We start from the raw sequence: 7,537 nt of genomic DNA, 5'->3' as shown, positions 1-7,537 counted from the left end.
CCGAAGAGCCAGGAGGGAAAGCCGTGCCTCGTTGGAAAGCTCTTTGGCAGCCGCTCGCGTGGCCCCACAGCCCGTGGGGCTGCGGGCTTTGCGGAGGCCATCAGCCTCAGCGCCACCGGCGCCCACCTGGCGCCGCCGCGCCAGCCCCCGAAGCATTTTCCGGTAGGGCCGCGTCTCTGGCCACAGCTCCCACGCCCGAAGAGCCAGGAGGGAAAGCCGTGCCTCGTTGGAAAGCTCTTTGGCAGCCGCTCGCGTGGCCCCACAGCCCGTGGGCCTGCGGGCTTTACGGCGGCCGTCAGCCTCGGCGCCACCGGCGCCTACGTGGCGCCACCGCGCCAGCCCCCGAAGCATTTTCCGGTAGGGCCGCGGCTCTGGCCACAGCTCCCACGCCCGAAGAGCCAGGAGGGAAAGCCGTGCCTTGTTGGAAAGCTCTTTGGCAGCCGCTCGCGTGGCCCCACAGCCCGTGGGGCTGCGGGCTTTCCGGCGGTCGTCAGCCTCGGCGCCACCGGCGCCCACGTGGCGCCGCCGCGCCAGCCTGCGAAGCATTTTCCAGTAGGGCCGCGGCTCTGGCCACAGCTCCCACGCCCGAAGAGCCAGGAGGAAAAGCCGTGCCTTGTTGGAAAGCTCTTTGGCAGCCGCTCGCGTGGCCCCACAGCCCGTGGGGCTGCGGGCTTTCCTGCGGCCGTCAGCCTCGGCGCCACCGGCGCCCACCTGGCGCCGCCGCACCAGCCTGCGAAGCATTTTCCGGTAGGGCCGCGGCTCTGGCCACAGCTCCCACACCCGAAGAGCCAGGAGGGAAAGCCGTGCCTTGTTGGAAAGCTCTTTGGCAGCCGCTCGCGTGGCCCCACAGCCCGTGGGGCTGCGGGCTTTACGGCGGCCGTCAGCCTCGGCGCCACCGGCGCCTACGTGGCGCCACCGCGCCAGCCCCCGAAGCATTTTCCGGTAGGGCCGCGGCTCTGGCCACAGCTCCCACGCCCGAAGAGCCAGGAGGGAAAGCCGTGCCTCGTTGGAAAGCTCTTTGGCAGCCGCTCGCGTGGCCCCACAGCCCGTGGGGCTGCGGGCTTTGCGGCGGCCGTCAGCCTCGGCGCCACCGGCGCCCACCTGGCGCTGCCGCGCCAGCCTGCGAAGCATTTTCCGGTAGGGCCGCGGCTCTGGCCACAGCTCCCACGCACGAAGAGCCAGGAGGGAAAGCCGTGCCTCGTTGGAAAGCTCTTTGGCAGCCGCTTGCATGGCCCCACAGCCCGTGGGGCTGCGGGGTTTCCGGCGGCCGTCAGCCTCGTTGCCACCGGTGCCCACTTGGCACCGCCGCGCCAGCCTGCGAAGCATTTTCCGGTAGGGCCGCGGCTCTAGCCACAGCTCCCACGCCCGAAGAGACAGGAGGGAAAGCCGTGCCTCGTTGGAAAGCTCTTTGGCAGCCGCTCGCGTGGCCCCACAGCCCGTGGGGCTGCGGGCTTTGCGGAGGCCATCAGCCTCAGCGCCACCGGCGCCCACCTGGCGCCGCCGCGCCAGCCCCCGAAGCATTTTCCGGTAGGGCCGCGTCTCTGGCCACAGCTCCCACGCCCGAAGAGCCAGGAGGGAAAGCCGTGCCTCGTTGGAAAGCTCTTTGGCAGCCGCTCGCGTGGCCCCACAGCCCGTGGGCCTGCGGGCTTTACGGCGGCCGTCAGCCTCGGCGCCACCGGCGCCTACGTGGCGCCACCGCGCCAGCCCCCGAAGCATTTTCCGGTAGGGCCGCGGCTCTGGCCACAGCTCCCACGCCCGAAGAGCCAGGAGGGAAAGCCGTGCCTTGTTGGAAAGCTCTTTGGCAGCCGCTCGCGTGGCCCCACAGCCCGTGGGGCTGCGGGCTTTCCGGCGGTCGTCAGCCTCGGCGCCACCGGCGCCCACGTGGCGCCGCCGCGCCAGCCTGCGAAGCATTTTCCAGTAGGGCCGCGGCTCTGGCCACAGCTCCCACGCCCGAAGAGCCAGGAGGGAAAGCCGTGCCTCGTTGGAAAGCTCTTTGGCAGCCGCTCGCGTGGCCCCACAGCCCATGGGGCTGCGGGCTTTCCGGCGGCCGTCAGCCTCGGCGCCACCGGCGCCCACCTGGCGCCGCCGCGCCAGCCTGCCAAGCATTTTCCGGTAGGGCCGCGGCTCTGGCCACAGCTCCCACGCCCGAAGAGCCAGGAGGGAAAGCCGTGCCTCGTTGGAAAGCTCTTTGGCAGCCGCTTGCATGGCCCCACAGCCCGTGGGGCTGCGGGCTTTCCGGCGGCCGTCAGCCTCGGCGCCACCGGCGCCCACCTGGCGCCGCCGTGCCAGCCTGCGAAGCATTTTCCGGTAGGGCCGCGGCTCTGGCCACAGCTCCCACGCCCGAAGAGCCAGGAGGGAAAGCCGTGCCTCGTTGGAAAGCTCTTTGGCAGCCGCTCGCGTGGCCCCACAGCCCGTGGGGCTGTGGGCTTTGCGGAGGCCGTCAGCCTCGGCGCCACCGGCGCCCACCTGGCGCCTCCACGCCAGCCTGCGAAGCATTTTCCGGTAGGGCCGCGGCTCTGGCCACAGCTCCCACGCCCGAAGAGCCAGGAGGGAAAGCCGTGCCTCGTTGGAAAGCTCTTTGGCAGCCGCTCGCGTGGCCCCACAGCCCGTGGGGCTGCGGGCTTTCCGGCGGCCGTCAGCCTCGTTGCCACCGGTGCCCACTTGGCACCGCCGCGCCAGCCTGCGAAGCATTTTCCGGTAGGGCCGCGGCTCTAGCCACAGCTCCCACGCCCGAAGAGCCAGGAGGGAAAGCCGTGCCTCGTTGGAAAGCTCTTTGGCAGCCGCTCGCGTGGCCCCACAGCCCGTGGGGCTGCGGGCTTTGCGGAGGCCATCAGCCTCAGCGCCACCGGCGCCCACCTGGCGCCGCCGCGCCAGCCCCCGAAGCATTTTCCGGTAGGGCCGCGGCTCTGGCCACAGCTCCCACGCCCGAAGAGCCAGGAGGGAAAGCCATGCCTCGTTGGAAAGCTCTTTGGCAGCCGCTCGCGTGGCCCCACAGCCCGTGGGCCTGCGGGCTTTACGGCGGCCGTCAGCCTCGGCGCCACCGGCGCCTACGTGGCGCCACCGCACCAGCCCCCGAAGCATTTTCCGGTAGGGCCGCGGCTCTGGCCACAGCTCCCACGCCCGAAGAGCCAGGAGGGAAAGCCGTGCCTTGTTGGAAAGCTCTTTGGCAGCCGCTCGCGTGGCCCCACAGCCCGTGGGGCTGCGGGCTTTCCGGCGGTCGTCAGCCTCGGCGCCACCGGCGCCCACGTGGCGCCGCCGCGCCAGCCTGCGAAGCATTTTCCAGTAGGGCCGTGGCTCTGGCCACAGCTCCCACGCCCGAAGAGCCAGGAGGGAAAGCCGTGCCTCGTTGGAAAGCTCTTTGGCAGCCGCTCGCGTGGCCCCACAGCCCGTGGGGCTGCGGGCTTTACGGCGGCCGTCAGCCTCGGCGCCACCGGTGCCTACGTGGCGCCACCGCGCCAGCCTGCGAAGCATTTTCCGGTAGGGCCGCGGCTCTGGCCACAGCTCCCACGCCCGAAGAGCCAGGAGGAAAAGCCGTGCCTTGTTGGAAAGCTCTTTGGCAGCCGCTCGCGTGGCCCCACAGCCCGTGGGCCTGCGGGCTTTGCGGAGGCCGTCAGCCTCGGCGCCACCGGCGCCCACATGGCGCCTCCACGCCAGCCTGCGAAGCATTTTCCGGTAGGGCCGCGTCTCTGGCCACAGCTCCCACGCACGAAGAGCCAGGAGGGAAAGCCGTGCCTCGTTGGAAAGCTCTTTGGCAGCCGCTTGCGTGGCCCCACAGCCCGTGGGGCTGCGGGCTTTACGGCGGCCGTCAGCCTCGTTGCCACCGGTGCCCACCTGGCACCGCCGCGCCAGCCCCCGAAGCATTTTCCGGTAGGTCCGCGGCTCTGGCCACAGCTCCCACGCCCGAAGAGCCAGGAGGGAAAGCCGTGCCTCGTTGGAAAGCTCTTTGGCAGACGCTCGCGTGGCCCCACAGCCCGTGGGGCTGCGGGCTTTCCGGCGGCCGTCAGCCTCGGCGCCACCGGCGCCCACCTGGCGCTGCCGCGCCAGCCCCCGAAGCATTTTCCGGTAGGGCCGCGGCTCTGGCCACAGCTCCCACGCCCGAAGAGCCAGGAGGGAAAGCCGTGCCTCGTTGGAAAGCTCTTTGGCAGCCGCTCGCGTGGCCCCACAGCCCGTGGGGCTGCGGGCTTTCCGGCGGCCGTCAGCCTCGGCGCCACCGGCGCCTAAGTGGCGCCACCGCGCCAGCCCCCGAAGCATTTTCCGGTAGGGCCGCGGCTCTGGCCACAGCTCCCACGCCCGAAGAGCTAGCAGGAAAAGCCGTGCCTTGTTGGAAAGCTCTTTGGCATCCGCTCGTGTGGCCCCACAGCCCGTGGGGCTGCGGGCTTTCCGGCGGCCGTCAGCCTCGGCGCCACCGGCGCCCACCTGGCGCCGCAGCGCCAGCCCCCGAAGCATTTTCCGGTAGGGCCGCGGCTCTGGCCACAGCTCCCACACCCGAAGAGCCAGGAGGGAAAGCCGTGCCTTGTTGGAAAGCTATTTGGCATCCGCTCGCGTGGCCCCACACACCGTGGGGCTGCGGGCTTTGTGGCGGCCGTCAGCCTCGTTGCCACCGGTGCCCACCTGGCACCGCTGCGCCAGCCCACGAAGCATTTTCCGGTAGGGCCGCGTCTCTGTCCACAGCTCCCACGCCCGAAGAGCCAGGAGGGAAAGCCGTGCCTCATTGGAAAGCTCTTTGGCAGCCGCTCGCGTGGCCCCACAGCACGTGGGGCTGCGGGCTTTCCGGCGGCCGTCAGCCTCGGCGCCACCTGCGCCCACGTGGCGCTGCCGTGCCATCCTGCGAAACATTTTCCGGTAGGGCCGCGGCTCTGGCGACAGCTCCCACACCCGAAGAGCCAGGAGGGAAATCCGTGCCTCGTTGGAAAGCTCTTTGGCAGCCGCTCGCGTGGCCCCACAGCCCGTGGGGCTGCGGGCTTTCCGGCGGCCGTCAGCCTCGGCGCCACCGGCGCCCACCTGGCGCCGCCGCACCAGCCCCCGAAGCATTTTCCGGTAGGTCCGCGGCTCTGGCCACAGCTCCCACGCCCGAAGAGCCAGGAGGGAAAGCCATGCCTCATTGGAAAGCTCTTTGGCAGCCGCTCGCGTGGCCCCACACACCGTGGGGCTGCGGGCTTTGTGGCGGCCGTCAGCCTCGTTGCCACCGGTGCCCACCTGGCACCGCTGCGCCAGCCTGCGAAGCATTTTCCGGTATGGCCGCGGCTCTGTCCACAGCTCCCACGCCCGAAGAGCCAGGAGGGAAAGCCGTGCCTCATTGGAAAGCTCTTTGGCAGCCGCTCGCGTTGCCCCACAGCACGTGGGGCTGCGGGCTTTCCGGCGGCCGTCAGCCTCGTTGCCACTGGTGCCAACCTGGCGCCGCCGCGCCAGCCCCCGAAGCATTTTCCGGTAGGGCTGCGGCTCTGGCCACAGCTCCCACGCCCGAAGAGCCAGGAGGGAAAGCCGTGCCTCGTTGGAAAGCTCTTTGGCAGACGCTCGCGTGGCCCCACTGCCCGTGGGGCTGCGGGCTTTCCGGCGGCCGTCAGCCTCGGCGCCACCGGCGCCCACCTGGCGCCGCCGCGCCAGCCTGCCAAGCATTTTCCGGTAGGGCCGCGGCTCTGGCCACAGCTCCCACGCCCGAAGAGCCAGGAGGGAAAGCCGTGCCTCGTTGGAAAGCTCTTTGGCAGCCGCTTGCGTGGCCCCACAGCCCGTGGGCCTGCGGGCTTTACGGCGGCCGTCAGCCTCGGCGCCACCGGCGCCTACGTGGCGCCACCGCGCCAGCCCCCGAAGCATTTTCCGGTAGGGCCGCGGCTCTGGCCACAGCTCCCACGCCCGAAGAGCCAGGAGGGAAAGCCGTGCCTTGTTGGAAAGCTCTTTGGCAGCCGCTCGCGTGGCCCCACAGCCCGTGGGGCTGCGGGCTTTCCGGCGGCCGTCAGCCTCGGCGCCACCGGCGCCCACCTGGCGCCGCCGCGCCAGCCTGCGAAGCATTTTCCAGGAGGGCCGCGGCTCTGGCCACAGCTCCCACGCCCGAAGAGCCAGGAGGAAAAGCCGTGCCTTGTTGGAAAGCTCTTTGGCAGCCGCTCGCGTGGCCCCACAGCCCGTGGGGCTGCGGGCTTTGCGGCGGCCGTCAGCCTCGGCGCCACCGGCGCCCACCTGGCGCCGCCGCACCAGCCTGCGAAGCATTTTCCGGTAGGGCCGCGGCTCTGGCCACAGCTCCCACGCCCGAAGAGCCAGGAGGGAAAGCCGTGCCTTGTTGGAAAGCTCTTTGGCAGCCGCTCGCGTGGCCCCACAGCCCGTGGGGCTGCGGGCTTTCCGGCGGCCGTCAGCCTCGGCGCCACCGGCGCCTACATAGCGCTGCCGCACCAGCCTGCGAAGCATTTTCCGGTAGGGCTGCGGCTCTGGCCACAGCTCCCACGCCCGAAGAGCCAGGAGGGAAAGCCGTGCCTTGTTGGAAAGCTCTTTGGCAGCCGCTGGCGTGGCCCCACAGCCCGTGGGGCTGCGGGCTTTTCGGCGGCCGTCAGCCTCGGCGCCACCTGCGCCCACCTGGGGCCGCCGTGCCAGCCTGCGAAGCATTTTCCGGTAGGGCCGCGGCTCTGGCCACAGCTCCCACGCCCGAAGAGCCAGGAGGGAAAGCCATGCCTCGTTGGAAAGCTCTTTGGCAGCCGCTTGCATGGCCCCACAGCCCGTGGGGCTGCGGGCTTTGCGGCGGCCGTCAGCCTCGGCGCCACCGGCGCCCACCTGGCGCCGCCGTGCCAGCCTGCGAAGCATTTTCCGGTAGGGCCGCGGCTCTGGCCACAGCTCCCACGCCCGAAGAGCCAGGAGGGAAAGCCGTGCCTCGTTGGAAAGCTCTTTGGCAGCCGCTCGCGTGGCCCCACAGCCCGTGGGGCTGTGGGCTTTGCGGAGCCCGTCAGCCTCGGCGCCACCGGCGCCCACCTGGCGCCTCCACGCCAGCCTGCGAAGCATTTTCTGGTAGGGCCGCGGCTCTGGCCACAGCTCCCACGCCCAAAGAGCCAGGAGGGAAAGCCGTGCCTCGTTGGAAAGCTCTTTGGCAGCCGCTTGCGTGGCCCCACACACCGTGGGGCTGCGGGCTTTGCGGCGGCCGTCAGCCTCGTTGCCACCGGTGCCCACCTGGCGCCGCGGCGCCAGCCCCCGAATCATTTTCCGGTAGGGCCGCGTCTCTGGCCACAGCTCCCACGCCCGAAGAGCCAGGAGGGAAAGCCGTGCCTCGTTGGAAAGCTCTTTGGCAGCCGCTCGCGTGGCCCCACAGCCCGTGGGCCTGCGGGCTTTACAGCGGCCGTCAGCCTCGGCGCCACCGGCGCCTACGTGGCGCCAGCGCGCCAGCCCCCGAAGCATTTTCCGGTAGGGCCGCGGCTCTGGCCACAGCTCCCACGCCCGAAGAGCCAGGAGGGGAAGCCGTGCCTTGTTGGAAAGCTCTTTGGCAGACGCTCGCGTGGCCCCACAGCCCGTGGGGCTGCGGGCTTTCCGGCGGCCGTCAGCCTCGGCGCCACCGGCGCCCACC

This window comes from Larus michahellis, unplaced genomic scaffold, assembly GCF_964199755.1.
Source record: "Larus michahellis unplaced genomic scaffold, bLarMic1.1 SCAFFOLD_26, whole genome shotgun sequence".
NCBI lineage: Eukaryota > Metazoa > Chordata > Aves > Charadriiformes > Laridae > Larus > Larus michahellis.
This window is presented reverse-complemented; position numbering follows the sequence as displayed.